Source organism: Humulus lupulus, chromosome 7 (assembly GCF_963169125.1).
Source record: "Humulus lupulus chromosome 7, drHumLupu1.1, whole genome shotgun sequence".
Taxonomy (NCBI): domain Eukaryota; kingdom Viridiplantae; phylum Streptophyta; class Magnoliopsida; order Rosales; family Cannabaceae; genus Humulus; species Humulus lupulus.
This window is the reverse complement of record NC_084799.1, coordinates 51139160-51163831: the sequence shown is the minus strand read 5'-3', so window position 1 is coordinate 51163831 and position 24672 is coordinate 51139160. Positions and strand designations below refer to the sequence as shown.

At 38.5% G+C, this 24672-nt stretch overlaps 1 non-coding gene across 1 annotated transcript; it reads left to right on the top strand.

The window, feature by feature from the left end:
• Positions 1-22957: 22957 nt before the first annotated feature.
• Positions 22958-23064, top strand: LOC133793032 (small nucleolar RNA R71). The gene has a single exon (XR_009874496.1). It is a non-coding gene; the product is annotated as a small nucleolar RNA R71 (small nucleolar RNA).
• Positions 23065-24672: the final 1608 nt, after the last annotated feature.

Genomic DNA, 24672 nt, shown 5'->3' with positions numbered 1-24672 from the left:
CTTGGCCTCGTGTTCGTTTTTATGAGCTGTCGCCAAGGCAGTTTTGGTGACATGCTCGGCTTCTTGAGCGGCTGTCAAGGCAGTATTGGCAGCGTTTACTTCAGCCCGGAGCTCATCATTTCTAGCTCTAGTGCGGGCTATACTACGATATTAAGCCAAGACAGACTGCAAAATAACAAGGCAAGTCAGATATATCCTTAGACGCAATAAAAATAAATATGTCACCAAGTAAGGATAACTTACAGTAAGGTTCATCCCCATGGCTGACTCCAGGACATTCTCCGGGCTCCGCTCCTCAATAGTCCTCAAGTCCCTCAAGCCGGCCTTATAGGCCTGCCCCACCATATGGCTTGCCATCTCGTAAATGATCCCTCGAAAGGCTTCAGGGATTTTCTCTAGATCCTGAGGATCTACTGGTATCCGGACGGTCGTAGCTGGGACAGGGGGAGCTAGAGGATCAACTTGTATTGCTTGGTCCTGAGGAGGCGCAAATCAAGGTGAGGAGGAGGAGGAAGAACCCTAGTGGTAACAGTAGACACAAGAGCTGTCGAGCTCGTGCCTTTCCCCTTAGCAGGGGATTTTGAGGCATTTCCTGCTGCTGGAGGGGCCTGTTTCGTAAATCTGGGCCTCTTCACAACGGGGCCTGAGCCAGTTTTCCTAGCCTGGAAGGCAGTACGGAGATCAGGAACTCCAGTTTGTTCCATCTCTTCGCCTGAAAAGAGGAAAAAAGGGATTAGTTCACAAATATAGTAAAAAACATATACAAGGAAATAAAGTAAATAAAAACCCTACCCTCCGGGCTAGGGGAAGAGTCTATAATCATGACCTCTGGCCTTGAGACTACTGGAGGAGAAGGAGAGTCTATGACTAGTATTTCTGGGATCCTAGGAGGTTCAGGCTCAGGTTCCTCCTCGGGACTAGATTCCTCTACATATTGTCTAAATCCAGGGGCAAAGGCGCCCTGGAGCAAAGAAGACCAGGACCTATGGTTGGTCCCATACTCTTCAAAAATGGCGAACCTAAAATTTAAGGTACTGTCGACAACAACTGTACCCTTGGGTAACTATTGTCATGACGCACCACTAGGTGGTCTACACATTGAAGCAGAGTTATGTTCCGATCTAGGTTATGAGGATGACGATGGACGAGCTAATTTGGATTAAATCTAACTAACCTAAAATTGGCAACATCCCTATCTAGTTCCCTATAGGGGTATTGGTTACCTTGGCCGGAGGGGCCGGCTGCTACCCCTGATGTAGCATGATCTAAATTCGGTTCCCGAACAACCTCGAGAACCCACCTTTTCCGCACAAGTGGCACCTCGTTCTCTTCCTCATCCTCGTCTTCGGTGGTTGGCAAGGCCTCCTCTTGAAAGGATGGGAGCTCGTGGATTACCGGGAGGGTATCTCGGGTCCTTAAGGCCAACGTCTAGACTTCGCCAATCAACTGACACGCCAGCATCGTGACGTCATTCACGATCTGTCGGTAGTCCTTCTCACTGGGGGCAGCCCAGACCATTTATCATACTGACCCCCAAGGGTCGCGGACTTTGCTATCCTCACAAATATGGTTGCACGAAAAATAAACTCAAAGAATAAAATTTCACGAGCTGAGGTCAGAGAATAAAGAACTTACAAGGACAGTTGAAGTATCTGTGTTCGCAATTCCGGAACCCATTCAACATAAAGAACAAGTCTTTATAGTCATTGGGGTGGCTGGGAAGCTCGATGACGGGAGCAGAGTTGGAGAATTTGGTGAGATAGTAGAACCTGTCACCTCGACCTCTCTGTTCCGGGCTAGCCTTTGAGGCAGAAAAAATAGAGGATGTCTGCCGGAGTGGGGACCTCCCACTCATGCTTCAAAAATAAATATTTTAGCCCCGCCAAAAGCCTATAAGAATTTGGGGGGAGCTGAAATGGAGCCAACTTCACGAAGTTCAAAAAGTCCACGAAGTATTGGTCCAAGGGGAGAAAGGCTCCTGCCTTCAGGTGTTTTCCATTCCATGCCGCGAAGTCATCGTGGAGAGGGGAGCAGCTTCGTTCCCCTTCAAAAGCAGGTCGGGCAATAAGAACTCCAGTCTCGACCTCAATATTCTGGCTCAGCATGATCTTGTCCATCCTCCCCTGGGTCGTGATCTTGGATACAATGTGTTCAGCCTCGAAGAAGGCATTGGGGTCAACCACCACCTCCTTTTCCACCACCGGACCGAAGTGGGGAATGGGAGACTCATGGGCGACCTCCTTCCCTTTTTTCTTTTGCTGGGCGGACGAGCTGGTTGCATTCTTCTTGGATGCGTTCTTCTTGTGAGCCATCAGATCGCCTAATGAATAGAACAACCTAATTAGTAGGCGACCTAAGAGGATTTAAAGGTTACGATGTGGAAGTACAGAGGGGGAATGGTTTACTTTTGATATACGAGTTGAGTTAGCCTCAACCCCATCGCATGATGCCACGCCCTACCCTAAGTCACGCACCTCGGTTCCTAAAAGACCCCTGATATTTAGGGAGCTGTGTGTCAGAAAATCAGACCACTACTTTCCTTGGGAGGCGGCTTAGTGCAAAACTGCCCAAGAAGCGTGACCCCTAAGCAACCTGGTTTGAACCCTAAAAACTTTTCATCTCCTATATCTCGAATGGGTATTTTCTAAATCCACCATGGAGATTGCCCAAGTTTGCCCAGAAATTATCCAGTTTTATGAATGTCATAGTTCTAAAGATATTTTAGGACCTACCCATTGAACCTAAGGCGAGGCCTATTCGCTAAAAATATTCGGGAAATAGCCTAATATTGACTACAGTGAATAGTGCGGATAAGCATGGTGAAGAACAAAAAAAGACCAGTAAAATAAAAAAATTTCAAACCCAAGATATCAGAGGTACTTACAGTTTGTTCTTTGACGGTAAGGCGTAAGATTTTGCAGAGGAAAGTTCTTGTCAAACTCCTAAATAATGGGATACAGCGAATGATTTTTGGAGATTTCTGAGAAAGAAGATTCAGAAATGTAGAAGAGGAAAAATTTCAAATGAAAGGTGGTGAAATCTAAAAATTGCCTATCCTATTCATACGTAAACTGTGTAAATTAATTTAGGCCATCTGATTTAGTTAGTACAAGATCCAAAGGCCATGGTTAAAAAGACAAAACGGCGACAAAAAGGTGACAAGACAATTAATGCAGTCCTCGAAACCCGAACAGACGCCAATTGCAGTACATCACGTGTCTAGTACTCGAGTAGTGGGCAAGCATGGTTTTGTGTAACAGAAACTAAAAGCCCATACTCAGTAGATCAGAAAAGATGACATCATGCACGATCAGAAGCTTGGGGGAGCAGATGTTGTACCCTAATTTTAGCTCGAGTCATCCACTCAGTTTGGGTACAGCTGGAAAATAAATATATGGAGAAATAACCAAGGGAATGATATATGCTTATTATCCACATAAGCAACTCCAGTTTCACATGGGTGCCCGTGGTGTTAGGCATCCTGGATTTAACCCGAGCTACAAACATGAAGGTTGTGAAGCACGAGCTCGTAATATTCAAACAGTTGTCGAAGTGCGAGCTAGAAGAGATACTCAACTCGTGGTATCTTTGATATATTGCGTACTCACAGATCTCTAAAGACTCGAGTATTTTATACGATTATTTATGACCAGCCTGTCATATTTAATGTCCCAGATATTAGGAAAACATTTACTTTATGATCAAATCATATCCCATTATAAATGGGAAATATATGTATTAAATGTAATAAATATGTAAATTCATGATTGACTCAAGCGGTTACCCAAACTTATCCATGAAATTTCTCTATAAATACTGAGAATATTGGACAGGAAAAGGGACCGATTATTCTGTAATACTGAAACTCTGCCAAAATAGAGAGAGAAACAGCAATAATATAGACTCGTGGACTAGGTGGATTTTAACCACTAAACCATGTAAAAGATTTGTGTTCTTGTGAATTCATTTCATCTTTTGTTACGGTTTATTACTAAGCACTAATCAACCTTATTATTTCTTAATACACTGTTGGCGAAAAATCGCGTCAACAGATATTATTTCCATAAATAATATAATAATTGAGTAATCAAATTTTCTTTTATTTTAAAATCTCACAATTTAAAGCATAAATTTTAAAATTTTGATAAATCCCATTTATCACTTTAAAGATTTTTTATTATTTATTTCTCAACAAATAATGATAATTTAAATAAAAAGATAAAACTCTTTAAATTCAAGTTATTCTCCATTTCTAAATCTTAATGTCATTTATTAGTTATTCCAAAGAATAATACATAATTTGGGACATAAAAATCCATTTATTATCTCAAATATATAAATAAATCAATACTTATTTAATTTTCATAATTTTCCAATTAAATCCATTTTTAATTATATATTATTTTTCCTTTCAAATTCATATTATAGAATTTGCGGGATGTCACAAATGCACCGTCCTCGTATTCTTTACAACAAAATGGTATATCGGAAAGGCAAAATAGGACATTTCTTGAAATTGTCACTGGTTTGCTATTACATTCAAAATTATGTTTTAATTTGTGAGGTGGAGCCTTGTTATTCGCATGTCATATTTTGAATCGTATTCCTATGAAGAAAAATAATATCTCTTCATATGAGTTATGGAAAGAAAAGAAACCAAACATTGATTATCTTAAAGTGTGGGGGTGTCTTGCTTATTACAAAAGCACAGACCCTAAAAGGACCAAGTTGGGTCCAAGGGTTATAAGATGTGCATTTGTAGATTAATAAAAAAGCTTAGAGATTGTTATACTTGGATTCTAATGTGATAATTGAATCAAGAGATGTTGATTTATTTGAGAACATGTCATGTGATGACAATAAATGAAAAAATATATATTCAAATTAGACAGGCTCAAGAGGAGACTCCAAAAATTGTTGATGAACAACCTTTTGTAATGACCTGACTAACTTAAAGACCTCGAACCATTAAAAACTACTAAGCATAACTACTATTTTGGAATACATACATAAAATAATAGAATTTCATTATAAAAATCCAAAATACGGGATCTCATTGTTATTACATAAAAACATAAATAAAACTTAAACCTTTAGTTAATTGTTCAAATACTAAATGCGGAAAACATAAATACATAAATTAAAAGACTTGAAACAAAACGTGATCCTCGATCTTTCCCATCAGTCCATTCATTCAGTCATCTCCCAATACACATGCCAAAGATGTCATGAATCCATCCCGCCTTCTAAGCTTATTTTCCTGTACCATCTAAAATAAAAAGGAATGAGCCTAATGCTCAGCAAGGAAAAGCTACTAAAACATATTATATGTCATAAAACATAAAAACATAAATCATAAAACGTATGACGTAAAAACGTAAATCATAAAACATAGGACTACAACATTAATGGCTATTAACTCATTACCATAGTATGTGATAAAAACTATCTAGGTCCTCTTGCTACTATTCGAGGTAGGTTTAAACACAATACAGTATATGATAAACCATCTAGGTCCTCTTGCTACTATTTGAGGTAGGTTAAATCATACCTATAATCTACGATAATGATAAAAATCTTGGGATTTGCTTATTTGCTATCTAAGCAACTATATTTCCCAAGCAACTACAACATATACATATATACATACATACACATATCATATAAACATATTCATAACACATAAAATCTAACCTATTTTCCTTGTCAAAAACCAGGATATTGGAGACAAGAGCAGGATTGAAAACTCCTAAAACTAAACAGCAAGATACATAAGTTTTCTAAAGAAATGAAGATGAAGAGAAGATCTAAATCATTAAGATAAGAACTTATCGAAAACCTTTAGTTTCAAGAAACTTAAACACCTAACCAAAAGCCATTATAACAAGTTAGGATTTTGAAGAAAATGAAAGAATACAAGGAACTATAATGAACTAAACCCAAGGATAAAGAATACCTTGGATAGATTAGAACTTCGATCTACACCTCAATACTGAAATATCACTCTATGTTACTTCTCAAGTGTTTAGAAAAGCTTAGATTGGAAAGCTTTTAACCCCAAAACCCTAGTGATTCTCTCTAGAATGAACTTAGCAGCTTGGAGGCTCTAAAGAATATCTGAATGATGATGCAAATGGCTGAGTGAAAGGTCTTATTTATAGAGTTCAAGGAGTGAAACAAATTCCTTTTAAAATGAATAAATAATTGAATAAAAATTGAATTTTCTGCTCAACAGATGCCCAGAACTCGGTCAAAAACGTTCAAGAACAAGTCCAAGTTGTTGAAGGCTATATCTAACTCGGATTCCACGAATTTTCAAAAATGCCAAAGGGAGCCGATATATCGTCCCCTATAGGCGATATATCGCCTGCCCCTATATCTCGAGCCTCTGTGGTTTTGTTCGTGCGAAGTCGACGTGTTTTCCGTATCACCCATAGGCAATATATCAGCCCCTATAGCTGTGATATATCGGCATATGCTGATATATCAAACACGTTTTTGCACACTTGAATTTTGTTTAAACCACTTTGATTGAGTAAAGCGTGATTCTAATAGGTGAGGGAAGTATCTAGATTTCCTAATTTTATCCTTTATTAAATTATTCATCTAAAATCCTTAAATCCTTAATAAACATGCATGTGACAAGTGTTACATTCTTAATTATTCTATCTAAACCTTACGTTATAATAAATATCATTTCTAGGACCAACTATATTAATAAACTTTATGTTAAAATTAATATTTCTAAAATATAGACTAAACTTATAAAATCCATAGCTATCTCTATGAGTTTCCAACTAAATCCCAGCTTGAACCAATAACCACGAAAACTAGAATACTAAGCTACTACTACTACTATCTAGCTAAGTAAAATTCTGAGACAATACAATTCTCCCCTACTTAAAAAGAATTTCGTCCCCGAAATTTACTTACCAAAAAATTCTGGATACCGTGCACGGATGTCTCCATCCAACTCCCACATTGCCTCCCGTTCTGTATTATTACTCCATAAGACCTTGACTATTGGAATACTCTTAGATCATAATTCCTTCATCCCCTTCTCTAGGATGCTAATCGGTCGTTCCTCGTAACTTAAGTCCTTCCGAAGTGCTAACGTATCATACTTGAGAACATGGGATGGGTCTGACACATATCTACGCAACATCGAGATGTGAAACACATTTTGGCTATCTGCTAGAGCTGGCGGTAGGGCTAATCTATATTCTACTTGTCCCGCCTTGTCCAATATCTCAAAAGGACATATAAACTGGGGACTAAGTTTGCTTTTCTTCTCAAATCGCTTCAGTCCTTTCATAGGAGATATTCTTGAAAAGACTTGATCTCCGACTTTATATTCCACATCTCGCCACTAGGCATCCGTACAACTCTTTTGTCGACTCTGAGTAGCGAGCATACGCTTTCTATTCAGCTCCACTGCGTCTTGAGCCTCTCTAACAGCCTCGGGTCAAAAAAGTTGTCTTTCTCCTACCTTGTCCCAATGTAATGATGATCGACACTTCCTTCCATAAAGTAGCTCATAGGGTGCCATACCGATCATTGCCTGGTAGCTATTATTATAGGAGAACTCTATAAGTGGCAAATACTTACTCCACGATCCTTCGAAGTCTAGTACACAAGCGCGCAACATATCTTCTAAAATATGTATGGTACGTTCGGACTATCTATCGGTCTGAGGACGAAATGTCATACTTAGACTTAGCATGGTACCCATGGCTTGCTGCAAGCATCCCCAAAATCTCGATGTAAACACCGATCTTCTATAGGATACTATGGTCTTAGGGATTCCATGCATTCACACAATTTCTCGAACATAGATGTATGCATACTGGTCCGCAATGTATGTAGTCTTGATAGGCAGGAAGTGAGCTGACTTAGTGAGTCTATCTACCACAACCCAAGCCGAGTCGTGTTGCTTATTTGTTCATGGTAATCCTGTCACAAAGTCCATGGCTATAACTTCCCACTTCCATTCTAGTATACTAAGCGGTTACAATAAGCATGCGGGTCACTGATGTTCAACCTTCACTTGCTGGCATATAAGGCATTTGGACACATATTCTGCTACGTCTTTCTTCATCCCCGACCACCAATATAGTGCCTTAAGGTCGCGAGTCATCTTGGTCGACCCCGGGTGAACGAAGTATGGGGTAGTGTGTGCCTCTTCTAAAATCTTCATCTTAATTCCATAGTCATTCGGCACGCATACCCGACCCTTATATCTCAAGAACCCCTGTCATGATTGTAATGACCCAACTAATTCTAAGACCTTGGACCATTAAAACTACTAGACATATCTACTAATTTAAATAAAACATACATAAGAAAAATATTTACAACTTTATTAAAACTCCAAAGTAAATATTGAAATACATAAATGAGCGGTATGGGATCCCATTGTTTTAAAATAAAACATAACTTTAAACTAAAGGAAATTGTTTGCAAAGCTAAATGCAGAAAATACATAAAAACATAATTTAAAGAGACTAAAAATAACGCCGTCCTCGAATCGTCACGCAGTCCATCGAATCCCTTCATCCTTAATACACAAGCCAAGCTACCATGAATCCTTCCACCGCCATAACTATTTTCCTGCATACATAAAAATAAAGGAGTGAGCCTAATGCACAGCAAGGAAAATCTACTAGCACATATAACATAAACATAAACATAAGACTACAAAACATATGACTATAAAAACATGTATTATAATGGCCATCATACTTCTTGGGGCTTGCTAGCTAGGCAATCATATGCCCATAAATTTATGGGGCTTAGTAGTCTAAACAAGTCATATAAATTTATGGGGCTCGTTATCTAAACAAATCATATGCCCAAGGAATATATTATTGGGACTTGTTATCTAAACAAGTTATATGTTTGTTATCTAAACAAATTATGTGCTTGTTATCTAAAAAAAACATATACTTAAAAACTAAAAACATATCATACATATATCATAGCATAAACATATTAAAACATAAAAGCATACAAAATCTATCCTATTTTCCTTACCAATACCGGGATATTTGAGAACAAGGACGGGATTTGGAACACTCCTAAAACCAACAATAAGAATGGTGAGTATTTCTAAAGAAAAGAGATGAAAAGAAGAAAACTAAATCACCAAGAAGAAACTTACCGAAAAGAAACCTTAAGTTCAAAGAACTTAAACACCTAACCAAGAATCGAAAACAACGAGTTAAGATTTGCATAAAGGAAACTAAAGAACCATACAGAAATGAACTTAAGAAAAGGAATACCTTTGGATGTACTAGAACTTATCTACACCTCGATATTGAAAACACACTCTATATCTCACTTCCCAAGTGTTTATAAAGCTTAAGATGTTAAAGCTTTTATCTCAACCCAAGTGTTTATCACTCTATAGTAACCCTAGCAGCTTGAAGGCTCTGAACACAACTTGAAGAATGAGAAAATGGCTGGGTACTAGGTCTTATTTATAGAGTTCAAGGTGTGGAAATATCTTCTTTTAGCTTGAATAAAATAATGAATATTAATTGAAAAATATTTGAATATTCGTTCAACAGGTGCTTAAGACTCAGTGAAAAACGTTCAGAGGCTAGTCAAGAGGTTAAGGCTATTATTAAAATTGAAAAATTGAACTTTAAAAAATACATCGGTGGGGCCGATATATCGCCTCCTATTGGCGATATATTGCCTCACCTAGTATTCCCAAGGCTGGTTCAATCGTTCGTGCAAAGTCGACATGTTTTTCGTATCTTCCGTAGGCGATATATCGGCCCCTATAACTGTGATATATCGGCATATGTTGATATCTTATACACGTATTTGCATTATTTCATCTTAATTTGAATTGGATAAACAACTTTGACTGAGTCATAATACGATATTTAAGTTGCTGGAAGGTTCTAGAGCTTCTAGATCTTTTCTTTTTAATTAAACTATTCATTAAAATACTTAAATCCTTAATAAACATGCACACGACAAGTGTCATGATCTTATTAGTTCTATCTAAACCTTATAATATAATAAATGACATCTTTATAATCAGCTATATTAATCAAACTTTATGTTATAATTAATATTCTTAAACTATAGGTTATACTTATAACCTATAAGGGTTGCTATGAGTGTTCAACTAAGTCCTGGCTTGAACCAAAAACCACAGTAACTACTACTATTCCAGATATTGTGCTAACATGTCTTCCTCCAACTCCCACGTTGCCTCCCATTCAGAACTATTACTCCATAGGACTTTGACTATTGGAAAACTCTTAGACCGTAAATCCATCATCCCTCTATCTAGGATGCTAACCAGTCGTTCCTCGTAACTCAAGTCTTTCTGGAGTGCTATCGTATCATACTTGAGGATGTGAGGTAGGTCTAACACATACTTTCATAGCATCGAGATGTGGAACACATTGTGGCTATCTGCTAGAGCTAGCGGCAGAGCTAATATATATGCAATTTCTCCCACTTTGTCCAATATCTCAAAAGGACCTATAAACCGGGACTAAGCTTGCCTTTCTTCCCAAATCGCTTCACACCTTTCGTAGGAGATATCCTTAGGAAGACTTGATCTCCAACCTTGAATTCCACATCACGCCACTTGGCATCCGCATAACTTTTCTGACTGCTTTGAGCAGCGAGCATACATTTTCTAATTAGCGCTACTACTTCCTGAGCTTTTCTAACAGCTTCGGGACCAGGAAGTTTCCTTTCTCCTACCTCGTCCCAATGTAACGGCGATCGACACCTTCTTCCATAAAGTAGCTCGTAGGGTGCCATCCCGATCGTTGATTGGTAGCTATTGTTGTAGGAGAATTCTATCAGCGAAAAATACTTACTCCATGATCCTCTGAAATCAAGTACACAAGCGCGCAACATATCTTCTAAAATCTATATGGTACGCTCGAACTGACCGTCTGTCTAAGGATGGAATGCAGTACTAAGACTTAACTTGGTACCCATGGCTTGCTACAAACTTTCCCAAAATCTCGATGTAAACACTGATCCTTTATCGGATACTATTGTCTTAGGGATTCCATGCAGTCGTACTATTTCTTGAACATAAATGTCTGCGTATTGATCTGCTATGTATGAAGTCTTGACAAGCAGGAAATGAGCTGACTTAGTTAATCTATCTGTTACTACCCAAGCCGAGTCGTGCTACTTATTCGTTCGTGGCAAACCCGTCACGAAATCCATGGCTATATCATCTCATTTCCATTATGGAATGCTAAGAGGTTGCAATAAGCCTGCAGGCTGCTGGTGTTCTGCTTTCACTTGCTGGCATACTAAACATTTAGACATGTACTCCGCTACATCCTTCTTCATTCCTGGCCACCAATATATTGCCTTAATGTCGTGAGTCATCTTGGTCGACCCTGGGTGAACTGAGTATGGGGTATTGTGCGCTTCTTCTAAAATCTTCACCTTAATCCCTTGATCATTCGGTACGCATACCCGATCCTTATATCTCAATAACCCCTGTTCTGTTATTGAGAAATTTGTGGCCTTGTCTTCTTTAACTGCATCCATATGTACTACTAATGTGTCATCATGCTCCTGCCCAATCCGTATTTCTTCTAACAGACTTGCCTGGACAGATAAATTAGCCAGCTTACTGATGACTACTTCTATTCCGGCACTGATCAGCTCCTGCTGTAGCGGCTTTTCTATTCCAGCTAATGCTGCTAGACTTCCATAACTCTTTCTACTTAGTGCATCAACAACTACATTTGCCTTTCCCGGGTGGTATAGGATTTCGCAGTCATAATCCTTCACTAGTTCTAACCACCTGCGCTGCCTCATGTTGAGCTCCTTCTAAGTGAAGAAATACTTTAAGCTTTTGTGGTCCGTATAAATCTCACACCGTTCTCCATAAAGATAGTGGCGCCAGATTTTCAACGCAAAGACCACCGCTGCCAATTCCATATCGTGTGTTGGATAGCGTTGCTTGTACTCCTTCAGATGCCTTGAGGCGTAGGCTATCACCTTGTCATTCTGCATCAACACACAATCCAACCCTTGCTTCGACGCATCGCAGTAGACTACAAACTTGTCGTTGGGTGTCGGTACATAAAGTATTGGTGCTGAGCACAACTTATCTTTAAGCAACTGGAAGCTCTCTTCACACTTATCAGTCCAGTTGAACCTTTGCTGTTTCCGGGTCAGGTTGGTAAGTGGAGTGGCTATCTTAGAAAAAGCCTTCTACAAACCTTCGATAATAACCTGCTAGTCCCAGAAAGCTTCTTACCTCTGATGCGTTCTTTGGTCTTGGCCAATCCTTAACAACCTCTACCTTAGATGGGTTTACTGCAACTCCGTCCTTGGACACAATGTGCCCAAGGAATGTTACTTGCGAAATCCAAAATTCGCACTTCTTGAACTTAGCGTAAAGTTGATGCTCCTTTAGTCATAACAAAATCAACCTTAAATGTTCCTCGTGCTCGACTTTGTCCTTTGAGTATACCAAGATATCGTTGATGAACACTACGGCGAATTTATCCAAGTAGTCCTTAAAGACCCTATTCATTAGATCCATAAACGCGGCTGGAGCGTTGGTAAGACCAAAAGACATAACTAGAAACTTGTAATGCCCATAACGAGTTCTAAAATCTGTCTTAGGAATATCCTCTTCCTGTACCTTGAGCAAATGATACCCGGATCGTAAATCAATCTTTGAAAACATGGTCGCTCCTCGAAGTTGATCAAACAAGTCATCAATCCGGGGTAGCGGGTACTTATTCTTAATCGTTACCTGATATCGCCCAATAAATTCCTAAGCGGTCGCAGTAGTAATCGGGCTATGTCATATCCACAGAGAGGTAAAATACAAGTAAAAAGGAAGATTAGTAATTCATAAATAATAAACTTTGAAATGATGTAACTTTGAAAAAGAGTATAAACATTAAATGAATATAATCGAGGAATTAGAATCAGAAAGAAAATATGGAAGACATAAGTTTCATTCATGCAAACATATATATATTTTCATAAAATTGATTCATTATACTCAACTATAATTCTACACCATTAATTATAGTTGGAAAATATATATAATAAAGCTCACCTTAAAATATGTTCTTTAATTAAATTATACTAACTTCTAATTTTAAAAACCTATCATATTATATACCTTCGAGCGACAAAATACCAATGGCAGAATGCAGTAAAAAGCATATAATATAACAAATATCCTAAATTAAATTAAGAGCCTAAATTACATAAGAAGAGCATGACTAGACTTATGTAAAAGACATTAATAAATTTAGAATAAAAATTATAAATTTAATTGTAACAAAGATATAGAAATGAAAAACAAAATAAAGAATTAATATATTAAAAATATAATGTAAAACATGAATTTCACTCTAGCCTTTCCATAAGAGAATTTAGCCTAAAATAGGCATTGTTTTCACTCACAAAAATGTAAAAGAAAAATAGGAAAAATAAGTATTTTTCTCTCCAACAATACTCTCTACTCTCCTTCACAATCTGATACCATCTTTTTTACTCCATTTGGTCCTCTATTTATAGTGTAAATAGGGCTCAAAACGTGTAAGACTGTGTACAAAATAATGGGGAAATGGCTGAAAAATAGGTGCAAAGTGGGGAAAAATGTGGTTGAGCCGTGGGAGACAAGGACTGATTGTGGTAGGCGATGGTCGGGCGCGTGGGAGACAGCCGCAGGCGAGTGGGACACGTGGCAGGCTTCGGTTGGCTTGTCAGGCGCGTGTGTCAGGAGCATCATTCGTGGTCGGGCACGTGGGGAACATGGAAGGCGCGTCAATGGCTGCTCGGATGGGACGTGGCGTCAGGAAGCGTCAGGGTGGCTGGCGGCTGCGGCTGGCTGGCGTGGCTTGGCTGGCCGAATGGAGGGCTGCCAAGTGGCAGCATGGGGGAGCAGGCATTGCTTGGTTTGGGCTCCATTTTGGGCCATTTCATCTTCAAAAATGTCATTTTCTTCATGATTTCTTCAATTTTAATTCTTTCTTTCTCCTTTCTTTTTCTTTGTGTCAAAAATATATTTTATTTCCTGAAAATTAAACACAAATTAAATTAAAATTAATATTTTCAAATATAAAATATATGACAATAAATCCATGAAAATATTAATTAAAACTTAATTAATTTTACACTTTAAGATTAATAAAATGATATTTTTGAGCACTAATCACAACCCCTAACCAGCTTATTGCTAATCTCTAGCAATTCAAGCGAAATGATAAAATGTCAACATGATATATTTCCGGTCAAAAATTATAAAAATAACTTAAGTATTAACACAAAATGTTAGTAATAAGTCAACAAGAGTTATCAAAATTACGTCGAATAAATCTAGAGTTGTGAGTGTGTGCACCAAACTTGAACCTTCTTACCGCAAACCATAGCACATAAAAGCCTTCGAAATTATGCCAAGTAAAAGTCTCAACTCCATTAACCTCTCATGTAATTGAAAATATTTAAAGTTTAAGGGTTTCACTCATGGAGTTGGAAAAGAAGTAAGCACTCATCAAATGGGTATATATTTAGGACAAACTCTTAAATAATTATTGAAACGAAGATAGGAAATAAACTATTTGGACAACTACCATAAAGAGTACCACAAAACTAGTTTTTCGGGATTTTAAGTTAAATAGACAATCTTTACATTTATTCTAAGAGCCATTAATAAACACACTTTTTTTTTTTGGAACAAGAGACAACATAATTGAAAATGATAGAAATATTGCTCTTGTGTCTTTCTCCTTTTTTTTTTTTCTATATATATATTTGTTTTTCTTTTTTTTTTTCTTTTCTCTTTTCTTCTTCTTCTTCTTTTTTTTTTTCATTTTCTTTTTCATGAACAACATAATAAAAGGCTCTCTAATAAGATTTGTCTATAGAAAATATTATCCCTAAAACATCATCAATTCATACCACAATACCTTGTCCAAATAATTATAACCATCTCTAAGAATCAATAAAAATTTAAAAGTTGTTTTCTCAAGTCTCACTTCTCACACAAAAGAATGAATTACTTAAACATGGAAAATTTCTAAGCAAATATGTGCTAACAACCATCTTACCACAACAATTGGCATGTGCATTAGGTAACTCTAGAGAAACTCTTAGTAATACAGATAACAAAAATTGACTCAAAAGTAACATTTTGCAAAAAGAAATAAGTAATTTTTAAAAAATTTGATCGTGAAAATATTAATATGACAAAAATCAACATGAACGTGCATGAATATGCTCACCACCCCCAACCAAAATCTGACAGTGTCCTCAATGTCTCAAAAGATAATAAATGTAAAAGAGCAGGGAAAGAGAACACTTGGATAGCGAGCGTCGAGTGATAGAGTGAATATTGATTCTCTAAAACATGAAAAACTGAAAACACAAAATGATAAAAAATAAAATAAAATGAAAAAAGGGAAATAAACAGAAAACAAACCTATGTACAAACAATTTGGAACACTACTCAGACTTGGTAAACCGGTTCCACGAGAGTGACTTCTTCAGGCTGGGTCACCCTCTCTATGTAGTGTTTCAGTCGTTGGCCATTTACTTTGAATTCTCTCCCATCAGTTGGGTCTATGACCTCAACAACACCGTTGGGAAAGACGGTTTTCACAACATATGGGCCAGTCCACCTTGATCTCAGCTTGCTAGGGTGGATATGCAGACGAGAGTCATAAAGATGCACTCGTTGGTTTGGCTCAAATTCTTTTCTTAGGATCTGCTTGTCATGGGTCGCTTTCATTTTAGCCTTGTAAATCCTAGAGTTGTCATAAGCATCGTTCCTCAACTCTTCAATTTCTGACAACTGAAGCTTACGATTGAGTCCTGCCGCCTTGAGATCAAAATTTAGGCTTTTAACTGCCCAATAAGCTTTGTGTTCTAGCTCAACAGGAAGGTGGCAGGCTTTACCATAGACTAGCCTATAAGGAGACATACCGAGCTGAGTTTTGTAAGCAGTGCGGTACGCCCAGAGAACATCGAGAAGTCTTGAGGACCAATCTTTGCGGTCAGGATTAACCGTCTTTTCTAAGATTTGCTTAATTTCTCGATTGGCTAACTATGCATGGCCATTTGTCTGTGGGTGATAAGGAAATGCAACCTCATGAATTACACCATATTTTTGCATTAAGGTCTCGAAAGAATAGTTGCAAAAATGGGTGCCTTGATCACTTATGATAGCCCGATGTAACGCCCCAACTCCTGGGACCGTTACGGTGTGCCTTGTAAATAGTGCTAAACTCGCTAATCGAGACATTTGGCCAAAATCGTGATCTAAGTATGATTAGCGGTTTAGGGATTAAACATTTTGGTTAAGATATAACGTTTCACTAGAACGTTTAACATATACATTGGGATCCCGAAAATACAATTCAGAGTTTATTACAGAAAATATTTACAACAGGCCGTTCTAAGCGACAAAACAGGGTTCAACCCTAGTTCCACTTTAAACCTCGACCGTGGCGGTCGAGCAGCCGCATATGTACACGTCATCACCTAATCCCTCCAACTCAAGGATGGTTTAGCTTCCTCTTGCCTTTACCTGCACCACATAGCACCCGTGAGCCGAAGCCCAGCAAGAAAACATAACACTTTTCATAAACATTATCAAATGATTATCATTATAATCACACTGAATATAAAGCTTTCAAACCAATGGGTGCACATCACATGATTCTAGCGGGAGAGTGGCTGTTAAGTAAGCCACCAGCCTCCAAGCTCTGTTTTGTAGCGGGAGAGTGGCTGTTAAGTAAGCCACCAGCCTCCAAGCTCTGTCTTTTAGCGGGAGAGTGGCTGTTAAGTAAGCCACTAGCCTCCAAGCTCTGTTTTCTAGCAAGAGAGTGGCTGATAGGTAAGCCACTGGCCTTCAGGCTCTGTTTTCTAGCAAGAGAGTGGCTGATAGGTAAGCCACTGGCCTTCAGGCTCTTTTTTCTAGCAAGAGAGTGGCTGATAGGTAAGCCACTGGCCTTCAAGCTCTGTTTATTCATCGACCCTCAGGGTCGGTCAGGCATTAATGCTCCTTGAGTCATTCAATGCTAGTAATCGATTAGATCTAATCTATGTTGGCTTGCGTGATTCACGCTAAGGCCGTTCTGACAAGTAAGTCAGCGCTTCCTGACCTGTGTCCAGTAACACTGCCGAGCCTGACAAATAAGTCACAGCCTCACAGCTGATACTAACACTTTTGTCGATTCTGTATTCGGTCCATACACAAGTAAGCAATGCTATCAATATGTATCATATGCCAGTTATCCAAGAATAGGGCATTCAGCATGCTTACTAAACAGTTTCTAACACAGTCATGATCATGCATAAACTCAGAGACTCAAGCTCTGACCAATCTCATATTCATCGTTCATGGCATGCCCTATCACATGTTTCACGTGCATTACATGCATCACACTTAATTATCTAGCATGCCTCAACAACAGTCATATGCAAATGGGCAAGATTTTCCAGGCATTCATTATGCTAACAATGTTTACATTTAAACGTCCAACATGCATCAATCATAGCCATGCATGTCATACTCAATAGCCAATAAACATGCATCATAATAGCCATGCATGTCATGCTCAATAACCAACCAACATGCATCCATAATAGCCATGCATGTCACATATACACAGGGTGCAGTATTCTTACCTCAGATTCGAGCTAGAACCAATATAAGAACGACCCTTGAGAACGATCAACCTTTTGGCCCTTAGCGGTCACCTAATCATAACCAAATATGGAACACCATTAACAACATGATAATCAAAGGTTCCACACCAATATCTAGCCCCCAGGAGATCAATCCAAACTAATCCAAGTAGTAGGGACACTCCCGAGGCCCATAGCTAAGTTCCCGAGGTCAAAACGAGCAAACGGGGCAAAAACAGGGCAAGGGCTGCGGCCCTAGCACCTTGGGCCGCGGCCCCCAGGGTTCTCTGAGGCAAGGGCCACGGCGCCCTCCATCTAGGGCCGCGGTGCCCAGCAAGGATCACTTCCTGACACCTGCTTCTTCGAACTAGGGCCGCGGCGCACAAGAACAGGGCCGCGACCCCCAACCCTGGGCCATTCCCAAACGCGTTTTAAACACTCCAAATCTTTCAAAAACATACCCAAACATTCCCCAATCATCAAATCAAATTTCCCAAGCTTCCTAATACTCCAAAACCCTCAAAACCCAAAGCTCAAACCGACCAAAAACTCAACAATTAACAAAGTCCAATTCTAAGCTTTAAAACTTTAAAAACTTAAAACTTCAAACTTAGATTACCTTCGATTGGGTTGTTTCTCGTCAAATCCTTTGGTTAAGAAGCTTTTAATCTTTCCTAGGATCGCTATGCCTCGACCCTCGCTTGATTCCGACTCCTAGAACTCAAGATTTCCTCAAAAAGGCTCAAACGGTAAAACGGACTGTTTTGAGAGAGAACGAGAAGTTTCTAACGTATGTTCTTCTCTGTCAAGCTACTTCAAGCTTAAGTAACCTTAAATAAAACCTAGTGCTCGGGGTCCCGAAAACACCCCCGGGGACACTATAGTCAAAAGTTCCAGAATTTCACCCTGATCTCAAATATTCCCAATCTATCACCAAATAAATATTTCTATTACCCCAAAATTGACCCCGTTATGACAAAACCGCTAATCCATTATATATGACCGTCTCATGTCGAATAGCTCGAATATATCTCCATAATAATGAAATCTCATTCACATATTACAATATGCACCCAATAGGCCAAATTACCAAAATGCCCTTATCATTTTAAATACTCCCATACGAATGCATTTATCATCATATAATAATATAATTCACATTAACATGCATATGTTCATTTTATAACATATTAAATCAATTATGGCCCTCCCGGCCTCCTAATCAAGGTCCTAAACCTTATTAGGAAATTTGGGGCATTACACCCGAGGTGTACCAAACCTAGATAACACATTTTCCTTTAAGAATTTCACAACAGTTGTGTTATCATTATTTCGACAAGGCACAGCTTCCACCCATTTTGAGACATAGTCTATGGCGAGGAGAATGTAAAGGTAGCCAGAAGAAGGTGGAAATGGTCCCATAAAGTCTATCCCCCAACAATCGAATATTTCTATTACAAGAATTGGGTTTAATGGCATCATATGTTGACGGGACAGGGCACCTAATTTCTGACACCTTTCACATGATCTGCAGAAATTTTTAGTGTCTTTGAACAAAGTGGGCCAATAAAGACCCCACTGTAAGATTTTTGTAGCAATCTTTTTCATAGAAAAATGACCACCACAAGCTTCATTATGACAAAAGTTCAGAACACTAAAAATTTCATCATCTGGAATGCAACGTCTCATAATTTGGTCGGGGCAATACTTGAAAAGATATGGGTCATCCCAATAGAAGTTACGAACCTCGACCAAAAATTTACGTTTATCTTGTACACTCCATGCAGTTGGAAGTTCGTCAGTCACTAAGTAATTGACGATATGAGCGTACCATGGCAACTTAGTGACCGCGAAGAGATGTTCATCAAGGAAGTCATCTCGAATGGCAGGGTCATCAGCGGATTCAGAAAATTCAAGACGAGATAAGTGGTCCGCTACCAAGTTTTTAACTCCTTTCATGTCTTTTATGGTCAGATCAAATTCATGTAACAGAAGGATCCACCTAATTAAACGTGCCTTAGCATCCTTTTTGGAAAGGAGGTATTTTAAGGCGGAATGGTCTGTAAAGACTGTGATAGGTGAACCAATCAGGTAGGAACGAAACTTGTCAAGTGCGAATACTACAGCAAGTAACTCTTTTTCAGTGGTAGAATAGTTCATCTGAGCATTGTTAAGAGTTCTACTTGCGTAATAAACAACGAAGGGCCTCCCTTCCCTTTTTTGACCTAAGACGGCCCCTATAACATAATTGCTAGCATCACACATGATTTCGAACGGTAAGTTCCGATCTAGTGGCTGAATGATAGGGGCGGAAGTGAGTTTTGCAACGAGCGTTCGAAAAGATTCCTCACACTCAGGTGTCCAACTGAACACAACATCTTTTGCTAGGAGGTTTGACAAAGGGCGAGCAATTGTCGAAAAATTTTGTATGAACCTCCTATAGAATCCTGCATGCCCAAGAAAAGATCGAATGTCTTTAACAGTCTTGGGGGTGGGCAGCTTTGATATGAGTTCAATCTTTGATTGATCAACCTCAATTCCTCGGTCCGACACGACATGCCCCAAGACTATGCCTGATGGCACCATGAAATGACACTTTTCCCAGTCGAGTACCAAGCCTTTCTCTTTGCAACGTTTAAGCACAGACTCTAAATTGAGAAGGCTTGATTCAAAGGAATCTCCAAAGACTGTCAAATCATCCATGAATACTTCCATACATTTCTCAATCATATCACTAAATATGCTCATCATGCATCACTGAAAAGTGGCTGGAGCATTGCACAGGCCAAATGGCATACGCCGGAAGGCAAAAGTACCAAAAGGACAAGTGAATGTGGTCTTATCCTGATCTTCTAAGGCAATCTCGATTTGGTAATACCCTGAATAACCATCGAGAAAACTATAGAAAGGATGACCTGCCACACGTTCCAATATTTGATCGATGAATGGAAGTGGAAAATGGTCTTTGCAGGTGGCTGCATTTAATTTTCTATAATCAATGCACATGCGCCACCCAGTTGTGACCTTGGTAGGAACAAGTTATCCTTTTTCATTTTGTACCACTGTTACCCCAGATTTCTTGGGAACAACCTGAGTTGGGCTGACCCATTTACTGTCAGCAACAAGATAGATTATGCCAGAATCAAGAAGTTTCAAGACTTCCGTCTTAACTACTTCCTTCATCGTTGGGTTCAATCTTCTTTGAGGGTCACGACGCGGTATAGCCCCGTCTTCCAATTGAATGTGATGGGAGCAAATTAAAGGACTAATACCTTTGATGTCAGCTATCGTCCATCCTAATGCATCTCTTTGTTCTTGCAACACATTGATGAGTTGGTGCTCTTGTGTGGCATTGATCTTGGAGGATATTATGACAGGAAAAGTGTTGTCAGCTCCCAGGAAAACATGCTTAAGACCGTCAGGAAGTTGGGCCAACTTTGGTTGAGGAGCTTGTTCAATAGATGGTTTTGGTGTTTCTCGATCTTGAGGGAGTTCCTCAAAGATTGGATTCCAAAACATGGTTTTTCTAGCTTGTTAGTGTTTGACGATTTCAGGGTTGATTGCAGACTCATCAGGCTCAGAACTTTCTGAAATTTGGAAGAGGTGATTAAAATGACTAGAAGTGTATTTCGATTCGACCTCTTCTAAAATAAGTGTATCGATCAGATAGGATTGGAAACACTCATCGTTATTGGGTGGTTGTTTGCCAATGTGGAAAACATTTACTTCTAGAGTCATGTTCCCGAAAGAGATTTTCATGAGACCATTCCTACAGTTAATGAGTGCATTTGCTATTGCGAGGAAAGGTCTACCGATAATTATGGGAATTTTGGACTCTATACTCACTTCAGATTGAGTGTCCAAGATGAGAAAATCAACAAGGTAATAGAATTTTTCAATTTGAATCAAAACGTCTTCTACTATTCCCCGAGGTTTCTTAATTGATCGATCGGCCAATTGTAGCACCACAGATGTGGGCTTGAGTTCTCCTAGACCTAATTGCAAGTATATTGAATATGGCATGAGATTTACACTTGCTCCTAAGTCTAGAAGTGCTTGACCAAATTCCTGTTCCCCAATTTGACATGAGATGGTGGGACAACCAGGATCTTTGTACTTAGGCGGTGTTTTGCAGTCAATTACTGCGCTAGCTTGTTCTACCAAGAATGTAGTTTTCTTGACATGGTGCTTTCTTTTAACGATGCACAAATCCTTGATTACCTTGGCATAAGCCAGCACTTGTTTGATCACATGCAACAATGGCAAGTTGATCTTCACTTGTGTTAAAAGGTCTAGGATTTCACCATGATTTTCCAGTACCTTTCCAGTGGATTTCAAAGCTTGAGGAAAGGGTGCCTTTACTGGAATGCTTATTGGCACATCATCATCTGGAGCGGGCATTGACGTACTTGTTGTCTTAGTTAACGGTGAAACCGCACTTTGACCACTTCGAGTAGTGATGGCATTAACCTCTTTGAAATTTGTATCTGCAGAGGAGGAGGTTTGTGCCATGTGTTGCCCTTTTTGATGGATTAGAGGTTGAGCGGGAAGTCTCCCATGCTCTTGAATCACCAAAGTAGTGTTTAGCTTTGTCATTTGGACTTTCATGTCTTTCATTTCCTCTACCATTTTTGTGAAACAAGATTTGAGCTCTTGAGTTGAGGCTATCTGAGTTTGTGCAAGCATTTGCAAAGTATTCTCAAGAGAATTACTTGATTGCATGTTATTTTGAGGAGCAATGTATGATTTTGGTGGTTGTTGCTGCTCAGGCCTCCATTGGCTTCCAGATGCTTGGTTCGAATCCTTCCAGCTGAAATTTGGATGGTTGCGCCAACCAGGATTGTAAGTGTTTGAGAAAGGGTTATAAGGCTTCTTGTAATCCCCTAAAGCATTGCAGTGTTCCTCATTTCCTCCTCTTAGCTCACCAAGAGTTTGGCACTCTTGCGGTTGATATTCCGTCCCTCCACAGATGAAGCATGGATCTCGTGTCTCTACCTTTGTAGCCATATGGATTACTCTACCTTCTTGAGATTTGAAAGCCTCGAATTGTTGTCTCAATGATTCAATTTGGCTTTTGACGTTGTCCTCTTCCCTCAATTGGTAGATTCTAGTTGATTGTGGCTTGTCCATAGGACTCGGTCCATTCCATGTGTAGGACTTTTCAGCAAGATCGTCGAGGTACTCGAAAGCTTCATCGGGATATTTTTGAAGGAATTCGTCATTGCACATCATTTGTACGAATTGTCTTTGTCTGGTTGTGAGACCGTCATAGAAATAACTGATCAGACGCCAGCTTTCGTATCCATGATGTGGGCATTGATTTCTCAAATCTCTAAACCTCTCCCAGACCTGATGGAAAGTTTCATGGTCTTTCTGGATGAAGGTAGAGATTTGCCTCTTAAGGCTGCTAGTCTTATGGGGTGGGAAATATTTGGCAAAGAATGCTTTTGTCATTTCGTCCCATGTTCCGATAGATCTAGGCCTTAAGGAGTACAACCAGCTTTTTGCTTTGTCTTTGAGCGAGAAAGGAAAGAATTTCAATCTCACAATGTTGATGACATCAGCTCGGTTGTTGAATGTAGCCACCACCTCTTCGAATTCCCGTATGGACTCTCATTTTCCAACCCATGGAAGGTTGGTAAGAGATTAATCATGCCGGGTTTGAAATCAAAATTTGGCATATTGTTAGGATACATTATGCATGAAGGTGTGGCTGTGCGCATAGGATGTAAATAATTCTGTAGCGTTCTTGGTTGGACTTCATCTTGATGAGCCATCGTGGGTGGTTCGGGAAGTCTCAATGAATCGGGAGTGTTTGAACGAATGGAAGAAAACGACGAACTAGGAGAGTTTTCTAAAGTTTCTACTTGTTGTCTCACAAATCTCCCTAGTGCGTCTCTGTTTCGTGGCATAAATAATTTTTAATTTGTAAGTATTATAAGCGCAAATGTGTAATAATGTAATAAGTATACACCAAAAATGTTCCCAGGCCAATTGGAAAGGTTGCCAAGGTACCACTTTAGGCCCAAGAGCTTTTCTAGAACTCCTCGAGGTTCTTAGAAAAGGTTGGAGGGTAACGTTAACACAGACCTTATTTAAGAACCAATTTTTCTAAGACAAAACAAGTTTGGTTTTTGCTAATTTCCAAAATTACACAAATGTTCTCAATACATTGTTTGATTTTTTTTTTAAATCTTATGATTTAAAATTTTATGCTTTTTTCGGAAAAAAAACCTAAATCTAGAAAATAAAATTCTAAACCTAAAAATAAAATTAAAAAATTGAATAAATAAAAATTACTAAGGAAAAATAAAATAAAAGAGAAATTAAAAATTATACTACTTTTTTTTTTTAAATAGACAGAAAAAAAAATTAATTTACTATGAAAACCTTTAATTGTAGAATTACCTCCCCGGCAACGGCGCCAAAAATTGATATCGCCCAATAAATTCCTAAGCGGACGCAGTAGTAATCGGGCTATGTCGTATCCACAGAGAGGTAAAATACAAGTAAAAAGGAAGATTAGTAATTCATAAATAATAAACTTTGAAATGATGTAACTTTGAAAAAGAGTATAAACATTAAATGAATATAATCGAGGAATTAGAATCAGAAAGAAAATATGGAAGACATAAGTTTTATTCATGCAAACATATATATATATATTTTAATAAAATTGATTCATTATACTCAACTATAATTCTACACCATTAATTATAGTTGGAAAATATATATAATAAAGCTCACCTTAAAATATGTTCTTTAATTAAATTATACTAACTTCTAATTTTAAAAACCTATCATATTATATACCTTAGAGCGACAAAATACCAATGGCAGAATGCAGTAAAAAGCATATAATATAACAAATATCCTAAAATAAATTAAGAGTCTAAATTACATAAGAAGAGCATGACTAGACTTATGTAAAAGACACTAATAAATTTAGAAAATAAATTTAATTGTAACAAAGATATAGAAATGAAGAACAAAATAAAGAATCAATATATTAAA